An 8,258-nucleotide genomic window follows, 5' to 3' on the forward strand; every position below is an offset into this window, starting at 1 on the left:
GGAGAAGATAAGGAGATGTCAGGAAGAAGTAATGAGCCATGAACAAGAAGAGTTGATAGGAGAGGAGAAAGGGAGTCAAAAGGATGATAAAGAAATCTTAAGATTTTCTTCTAGAATATGGATACCCAATGTAGCCGAGCTGAAAGTTGAAATTCTTCGAGACGCTCACAACTGCAGATATTCAATTCATCCCGGAAGTACGAAGATGTACAAAGACTTAAGAGAAAACTTTTGGTGGCCAAGTATAAAGAAAGAAATTGCTGAATGGGTGAGTAAGTGTTACACTTTCCAGCGAGTCAAAGTAGAACATCAAAGGCCCAGTGGACTGTTACAGCCATTGGACATTCCAGAATGGAAGTGAGAACATCTTGTAATGGATTTTATAGTGGGATTACCAAGGACCAGGGCAAATTATGATGCTATTTGGGTTATCATTGATAGATTGACGAAGTCAGCGCATTTTCTTCCTATCAATGAGATATACTCATTGGATAAATTAGTTCGGTTATATCTGAAGGAAATTGTAGTTCGACATGGTGTTCTAGTATCCATAGTTTCAGATAGAGATCCTCGATTTAATTCAAGATTTTGGAGAAGTTTTCAAGATTGTCTCAGAAAGAAGTTGAATATGAGTACCGCGTATCATCTGCAGACAGATGGTCAAAGTGAAAGGGCAATTCAAACTATTGAAGACATGCTAAGGGTATGTGCTCTAGATTTTGAAGGAAGTTGGGACGAACATTTTCCATTAGTTGAATTCTCCTACAACAACAACTATCATGCTAGTATTAGAATGCCGCCATATGAAGCCTTGTACGGAAGAAGATGCAGATCTCCATTATGTTGGGAAGAAGTTGGTGAGAGAAAGATTTTGGGTCCAAAATTGATCCAGCAAATAAAAGAGAAAGTATAACTTATTTGGAAAAGATTAGTGGTAGCTCAAGATCGTCAACACAAATATGTTGATCCTGCCAGAAAGGATATGGAATTTGAAGTTGATGAAGCAGTGTTATTAAAGATTTCACCTTGGAAAGGTTTATCCAGATTTGGGAAGAAAGGAAAGCTGAGTCTGCATTATGTTGGCCCTTTTGAGATTTTGAGGCGTGTGGGAAAGGTTGCTTATGAGCTAACTTTACCACCTTACATGCAACATATCCACAATGTGTTCCATATGTCAATATTGAAGCATTAATTGCCTGGTTCCAATCATATGATAGAATATGAGCCAATCGAGATTCAGCTAGACTTGTCTTTTGTAGAGCGACCGGTGCATATTTTAGATAAGAAAGAAAGAGTGCTTAGGAATAAGTCTGTGTCTTTAGTGCGAGTCCTGTGGAGGAATCTTAAGGTTGAAGAGTCGACTTGGGAATTGGAAAGCGAAATGCGAACAAAGTATCCTCACTTGTTTTCCTAGGCGGATTCTGAGGACAGAATCTTGTTAAGGGGGAAGGATGTAATATCCGGGAAAATTATGTGAATATTTGTGTTAAATAAATAAATATAATGTGTTTTATGAATTTAAAATGATTATTTCCATGATATCACGTGTTATAATTGATACTTGTGGTCCCGCAAGGACCAGAAATTTTTTCGAGTAATTAACATGTGTTTAAACTGCATTTGTATGAATCGATCTGTAATCTGGACTCGTATTTATTTGTGTTTTTTGAGGTACTCGTTTTATCTCATTTTGGGTGCATTTGAATGTATTTTATGTGTTTTCAGGATTTTCTGTTAATCTAGGAATCATTTCGGTTTTCAAAAATCAACAGATCGGGACCCCACCGAGACATCAAAGCCTACAAATTACACGTTTTTATTTTTATAAAATTATTCGTATTTCAAATACCTATTATTTCTGCATTTTTGAATTATTTACAATTTTTGGGGAATTTTGATATAAAATTTGTATTTAATTACTTTTAAAATTATTCCCCATATTTAGTATTTTTTGGCCTAATTATTTTAATTTGGGGATAAAAATACCCTTAATTAAATTTTGGGGATATAATATACTGTAAGTATAAATAGCATATTTACTTATTTATTTCATTTTATTATTATTAAAAACATTTTTGAAGAACAAATATTGGGGGTGTGATTTTGTTCTTGATACAAATCTGGTGATTTTGAGAGTGATTCTAATCCGTTTTTAAAGCTTGAATATTCGATTTGAAGCTCCTGAAGAGCCGTTCGGTACAACAATCATCAACAGAGGTGGTTTGTGTAGTAATTTCGTTTTTTTTCAAAAAATTTCTTTAAATTCATTGTTGGAGTTTGAGTGATTGTTGATTGTTTGGTTGGTGGATTAACATTCCTGGGATTCTGAGGAATGATTTGGTATATTAATATGTTAGATTTGGTTCGGTTTTGATGAAACCCGAAGTTTTGTTTTTCTTGATTTTTAATCGCAAATTTATGAGTTTATGATGATTGGTTGATTGATGTAAGGTTATGAATAGATTGTAGGAGTGATTATCTTCATTTTGGTATCGATTTCGTTAAGATTCGTTAGCAGGTGATGATTGTCGATTAGTTCACCGGAATTTTCTTTTGTTTTGATCGGAGATTAAATTCTGTTGTTGCCATAGTAATGTTAGGATCGTAATCGAGTTTGGATTGTGATTTAGAGCAGTTTGGCGATGAAAACAAGAGGAAACCGTGCCGGTTTTGTTAGATTTGGGACGCTGGAAAACGACGTGACGTCGGCCGGATTTCTGAGTTTTCCAGAAACTGGCGACGAGCTCATCGTTTCCGGTCTTCTTCCCCATGTGTTCCAGCGAGTTCCCCCCTTGCTCCGCCCTTGAATCCAAAATTCCTTCCCCTGTTTCCATAAAACTATTTCTGTTATTTTCTTTTTTTATTTCAAAATTTAATTCTAAAATCCTAAAAATCATTTCTTTTATTTTAGAATTCATTTACTTATTATTTTAAATTCTAAAAATTATGTACTTAATTATTTTAATTCCCAAAAATCATTTTCTTTTATTACTTTTAAAATTAAATTTGATTTAATTATTTATGATTTATTTTAATTAATTATTTATGAATTTAATTGATTGATTAAATCAATTAATCAATTGATTCTATTTATAAATAGTTAAATAAAAGGTAAATTATTTATTATTAATTCGGATAATTCCTAAAAATTATTTTTAGGCTTTTAAAAATTATATTTTGGTATTTAAAAATCAATTAATATTATTATTAATTGATTTATTTCTATTTATTTCTTATATTATTCATAATAATTAAACCGTTCGTCGGTTTAATACGAAACGAACGCGTATAGAATCAGAAAAATATTCCGCTTTCAATAAAAATACTTTGGAGACCTAGTTTTTTTTATAACCAGGTCCTCTGATTTGTGAATCATTCTGAGTCGATACCTGATCGATAAACACTGATATGGACCTGATTTCAGTTCTGAACGTACTGAGACCTATCTTTTGACTATATGATTAATATGTTACATGAAATATGTGATTACGTGTTACATGAATAACATGATTATGTGCTATATAATATGCATGCTATCTGTTTACGGTTTTAAAATGCCATGATTAGTTATAAACAATCGGGTAGATGTCAAGACGTATAGTTATGTAGACTGAGTTTGGTTCTGTCAATTAAGATAGTCCTTTTGTTTATAAAATCGAGTAGCAAGGATCGCAGTCAAGTGTTAGAAGGAGTCAGTAGCCAACAGTTATAAGTCAGAGTTATAGTAAGAAGTCATTCAGCATACCAGGCAAGTTTTCTCCCCTATTCTAAGTTTAGAATAACTTATTGTTTTACATATTCAAAATAATAGAACTGTTTATAAATACTCTGGTACCATATTAGATAACAATAGACATTTGTTTATTGGAATTCTTTTATTCTAGCAATCATTCTGCTAGAACAAATCCTTTGATTTGATAGATAGTGAATAACTATGTTATCTAGATATACTCTATAAAGTGGAACTTTGCGATGATATTAGCGAATAACTATTTGTTCTAGTTATTTCGCCATCAGTTGTTGAGATAGCTCCAGACCATGTGAAATGGGGAGTTAAATATATAAGGATGTCATTAATACAACTCCTTTAATCAAAATTGTTTTGTGAATTGGTTATTGGTTAGCATAAGAGGTCGAGGCACCGGTCCAGTGTGAGCTATTATATGAAAGTGTAATATCTTGCAAGGCGGGTATATGCCTTTTTATGGATATCCAATAGGTACGGTATGGGTGCGGGATACCGATACCTATATTTACAGTATGGTTGCGGGATACCGATGCTGTTTCATGACTGTTCATCAGGAATAACATAATGCATAATTGTGTTTTATTAAAATATCGCTTCAACTTTAAAGTTTGTATCGGCTTCTGGTTTTACTCAGATATTGTTATTGTTGTTCACTTATAAACTACATACCGCTTGCTGAGCATTTCTTCGCTCATAATTGTTTATTATTCTGATCTTTCAGCTAAGTCAGAGCAGGCTTGAGTTCCAAGTTTGACCAGGAGTTGTGTGCTTGTAAATAGGTTGGTGTCTTTTCCAGTGATAAGTGGCATTTTATACCACTTAGAATGTCTTATAATAGCTTGAATTGGTGTCTTGAAATCAAGTATTTTGTGTATTTGATGTGTTTTTCTAGTGTTTGTGCATTTCAGGGTATTAATTGCATTTCGGAAGAGATTTCATCAATAATAAGCCTTGGCATGTGTTTAGCATTGCAAGTGGGAAGATAGGAGCAGATTGTAGCGAAGAAACGGGAGAAAAACAGATCAGTTTCCAGTAGGGGGCTGTGCGCCCGCTAAGCTCTGCTGAGCGACCGCTCAGGAAGCTGAGCGCCCGCTCAGGAATGCTGAGCGGCCGCGCAGGGTCGGATTTTCAGAATTAATATTTTAGACTCCTATTTCTGTTTGACTTCCAACTTCTGAGTTAGTTGGGCTTTATAGGACTCCTATATAAGTAGATTTCAGAGACGTTTCACAAAGGTTGGATCATAGTATTAATCGAAGAGCAAGGAGATAAGGAAGAAGACCGTTTTAGCATACCGCAATGAAGAGGAAGCATATTTTCTTGTGATTCTTTATTTCGTTGTAACGTTGGATACTAGTTTTCTTTAATTTAAACCTATTTACTCTTGTGGCGTACTCTGGTTTAATATAAGTAGTTTTAGTTATTATTCTCGTATGTTATTATCATGTTTTCATATGAACCCATGATGACGATGAGTGCTATCATGGGCTAATCGTGATCATGGGGTCGTAACGGATTTACTATGGAATTCTTTAGTTAGTTGTTTAATACCTTAGTGTGTGATGATTGTATGATATCTAGTATTGGTTGTGCGTATACGTCTTATGTGTGTAGCGAACATATAAGATAGGGTGTTAATATCTTGTGAAGCGACGGTGGATCTTGAGATTTAGAACTTGCCATGCTATCATAGGTTCATGTACGAGTATGCATGATTAGTGGGTAACTCTAACCGTTTTACTTGCCCCGTGTAATCAAAAGGAATAACTTGTGCTTAAATCGTTATGTTGTCAATTTCTGTAGACATATAGGGACTCAACATAACTGATGCCTATTCAACTTCTATCTTAATTGTGGATGCTTGGTAGAATGGTATTAGTACAATGAAAGTTGGCTTTTATCAGTTTCGTGTTATTCAATTAATATCATCACTGTTGCATGCTAAGGGTAATAATAATAACTATTGACGGAAGTAGTAATGAAGTTGTGATCTCATGAGTGTTTTAATATTGTTAATTCAAGTGTTAATTAAGTGCTTAATTCTAGTAGTTAATTGTAGTTAATAATTAGTTAATCAAATTTAAGTATTATTGTCTTAACATTGAGAAGTAATCATAGACTGGTGAGTGAGTTTAATTGAACATAATTAGTCTGGGTCTCTGTGGGAACGAACTAGAAAGTATTCTATATTACTTGCGAACGCGTATACTTGCGTGTGTTATAAGCGCGTATTTTTGCCCTAACAAGTTTTTGGCGCTGCTGCCGGGGACTCGGCGTATTTGTTTAGTTTATGTACTTACCACCATTGGTCATTAGGACTCAGTGATTAAGACGTGTTACTTATTATTTCCGGTTGTGTTTCAGGTACTTTAGCGAGCATTTATGAAAACTCGTTCTCATACTCGCAAGAGGACTTTAGATACGGCTGATGAGACAGACGAAGTTCTTAATATTCCGGAGAAGATAGATTTTGAAGATTCGGATTCAGTAAGTGAGCAGAAAGAGCCAGTAACCATGGGTGATTGTTTAGTTCCGGCAGATCCAGCTCTTATGGACTTTTCTTGGCCCAAAATTGATGACATTCAGTCTAGCATCTTGCACCCGGCTATTGAGGCCAATAACTTTGAAATCAAGCCGGGCACTATTCAGATGGTGCATAATTCTATTTCTTTCGGAGGTGCTGCGACTGAAGACCCCAACATGCACATAAGGAATTTTGTCGAGATCTGCAGTACTTTCAAATATAATGGTGTGACTGATGAGGCTATCAAGCTGAGGCTTTTCCCATTCTCACTGAGGGATAAAGCTAAGGACTGGTTACATTCTGAACCAGCTGGGTCTATCACTACTTGGCAAGATCTTGCGCAAAAGTTTCTGGTGAAGTCTTATCCAATGGCGAAGACTGCTGCTATGAGAAGTGCTCTTACTCAGTTTGCGCAGCAACCTACAGAATCTATGTGCGAAGCTTGGGAGCGCTACAAGGAGATGTTGAGAAAGTGTCCACATCATGGAATGCTTGATTGGATGGTGATCACTAGTTTCTATAATGGTTTGGGTGCCCAATCTCGGCCCATGCTCGATGCAGCAACTGGAGGCGCCTTGTGGGCCAAAAGCTATACTGAAGCTTATAATCTTATTGAGACTATGGCTGTAAATGAGCATCAAAACCCAACTCAAAGGATGATGCCTGGGAAGGTAGCAGGTATTCTGGAAGTCGATGCAGCTACAGCTATTGCATCGCAGCTCCAAGCGCTGTCTATAAAGGTCGATTCTCTAGCCACCTATGGGGTCAATCAGATAGCTATGGTCTGTGAGCTTTGTGCAGGTTCTCATGCTACGGATCAATGTTCTCTTGTTAACGAATCTGTTCAGTATGTGAATAATTATCAGCGACAACAACAGCCTATGCCAGCTACTTATCATCCTAACAACAGAAATCATCCAAATTTCATCTGGAGTAATAATCAGAATACTATTCAGCAACCATATCAGCAAGGCGTAAGTAAACAGTTCAATCCACTTGGATTCCAGCAATCACAATATTATGCTCAAAGGTAATCATATCCTCAACAAGGAGGTGCAGCTCCCCCCTCTAGTGCTGATTTTGAGGAACTTAAGCTGTTGTGCAAAAGTCAGGCGGTTTCTATCAAGACCTTGGAAAATCAAATCGGACAAATAGCCAATGCAGTGCTCAATCGTCAACCTGGCACACTTCCCAGTGATACTGAAGTGCCAGGCAGGAAGGAAGCTAAAGAGCAAGTCAAGGCTATTACCTTAAGGTCTGGAAAAGTTGCTGATGCTGAAAAAGTAAAAGAAGGAGAAGCTGAAGTTGGTGATGAAGAAGCTAAGCAAAAGGAAAAAGTGGCGGAACCAAGGAAGACTACTGTTGAACACACTCTGCCTGAGGGTAATACATGGGAGAAACAACTCTATCCTCCACCACCTTTCCCTAAGAGATTGTAACAACAAAAGTTGGATAAGCAGTTTGGTAAGTTTCTGGAGGTGTTCAAGAAACTTCACATCAATATACCTTTCGCTGAGGCTCTGGAGCAAATGCCTAGTTATGCGAAATTTATGAAGAGTATTCTTTCAAGGAAGGTGAAACTGGATGACCTTGAGACCGTTGCTCTAACGGAAGAATGCAGTGCTGTGCTGCAACAAAAGTTACCTCCAAAGGTTAAAGATCCAGGTAGCTTCACCATTCCTTGCACCATTGGCAAGTTGTCTTTTGATAAGTGCCTATGTGATTTGGGAGCAAGCATCAATCTGATGCCGTTGTCGATCTTTAAAAAGTTGAATTTTCCTGATCCAAAGCCCACCTACATGTCTCTACAATTGGCTGATCGTTCTATTACTTACCCACGAGGCATAGTGGAGGATGTGCTAGTAAAGGTGGATAAGCTCTTCTTTCCTGCAGACTTTGTTATTCTGGATTTCGAGGAAGATAAGAAGATTCCCATAATCTTGGGAAGACCTTTCTTGGCTGCAGGCCGTACCTTAATAGATGTGC

At 36.4% G+C, this 8,258-nt stretch overlaps 1 non-coding gene across 1 annotated transcript; it reads right to left on the bottom strand.

Annotated features, from left to right (window-relative positions):
- Positions 1-6,655: 6,655 nt before the first annotated feature.
- LOC141699560 (small nucleolar RNA R71) lies at positions 6,656-6,762 on the bottom strand. The gene has a single exon (XR_012566010.1). It is a non-coding gene; the product is annotated as a small nucleolar RNA R71 (small nucleolar RNA).
- Positions 6,763-8,258: the final 1,496 nt, after the last annotated feature.

Source organism: Apium graveolens, chromosome 11 (genome assembly GCF_009905375.1).
Source record: "Apium graveolens cultivar Ventura chromosome 11, ASM990537v1, whole genome shotgun sequence".
In the NCBI taxonomy this organism is placed as follows: Eukaryota; Viridiplantae; Streptophyta; class Magnoliopsida; order Apiales; family Apiaceae; genus Apium; species Apium graveolens.